Source organism: Vigna radiata, chromosome 8, assembly GCF_000741045.1.
Source record: "Vigna radiata var. radiata cultivar VC1973A chromosome 8, Vradiata_ver6, whole genome shotgun sequence".
Taxonomy (NCBI): domain Eukaryota; kingdom Viridiplantae; phylum Streptophyta; class Magnoliopsida; order Fabales; family Fabaceae; genus Vigna; species Vigna radiata.
In genome coordinates this window covers 2,656,643-2,658,169 of record NC_028358.1, presented here as the reverse complement: position 1 = coordinate 2,658,169, position 1,527 = coordinate 2,656,643, and positions in this window count along the sequence as shown.

The window sequence follows — 1,527 nt, the reverse complement described above, 5'->3', positions numbered from 1 at the left end:
AATTGTCATGTGTTGCACAAGTCCCTTGGGAGAGAACGATATTTATCACTTGCTACGCTGCGACCGGTGCACTTGCCGTTGGTTTTGCAGCCAACAGTCAACCGAGAAAATGTTTGAAGTTCGTCATGCATCCCATGTTGGAGAAAAGTTTGTAGTTGATCTGGACAAGTATGAATGTACATGCAAGAAATGGGCTCTGACATGCATTCCATGTTGCCATGCGTTGGCTGCCATGAAGTTTCTCAATTTAGAGCCTGAGGACTTCATACCTTCTTGGTTTAGGACTACAACATATCAAGAGATATACTCTTCAGTTGTGTATCCAATCAATGGTAAAAACATGTGGCAGAATACATCCTATAATGATGTCTTCCCTCCAAGAAAGAGAACATTGCTAGGGAGACCAAAGAAGAAAAGGAGGTTGCAAGAATGGGAGTTGATCAAGGACAACACAAGAATGAGGAAGGGTGGTCAACAGAAAAAATGTAGCATTTGTAGGTAGCTGGGTCACAATAGAAATTCTTGCCAGAATTCAACCCAACCACCAATTCTCAACACTGAACAAGCAAATCACCCAGTACCGCCATCACCAAATGAGGGTCAAGCATAGGAGGGGATTAGTCATATTTTGTACTTGACTGTAGTGAACAATTGTAAAAGAGGATTAGTCATATTTTGTAACCTTTTACAATTATGAACAAGTATCAGCACCTGCACTTTGTTAGTTTCTCATGTGAACCTTTTATAATTGGCATGAACAATTATCAACACTTTATTATGGAATGCATTGCAATGTTTGAGACAAATTTGTTATTTTATATACTTCTAGTACTGGAATATGATTTATATTTTTGTGTGTTATTTTCCTTATGTGTGCTACTGAAGATGGAATCTGGTTTGAGACAAATTTTTGTCTGTGTTATTTCTGTGTCTATAATTTCAAGTACTGGAATCTGGTTTCAGACAAATTTGTATTATGATATTGTCCAAACTTGATTCAATTTAATAAGGGGGAAGTGTCGTTGTCACTGTTACTGATTTGAAGTGTATGGTTAAGTTTTTTTCCTCATTGACACTATAATTGCTTAGATTATCTAAAATAGTAGGCTCTCATAGGACCACATGGTGCATGTGCTCCTTCAATCTGACACCAAACGAGTCTGGGGCCATATTGCCAATCCCGTAACCAATGACCACTAGGGACTTGACATCAATGAGGCCTTAAATTATCTGATTCTCCTCAGCCAACATTTATGGAAAAAGAGCTTAAACCAAAACCTTTTACTCATTCAAATCATTTAACTACCACCAGAGCTGTTGGGCATATTGATAATGCTAATTCTTACCATTTTTTAAGCATCATTTTAGTGGCAAAATCAACTCTTTCATAGCTTTTACTTTGTTTTATCCTCACATTTAGTGTGTTTTCTAGTTTTCTTGTGTTTATTTAGTATATGCTTGTTTTTACCTCTAATCTCTTTGTTTGAGTGTGTGAAATAAAGGTTTAGGAAGCAATTCTAGTGGAGG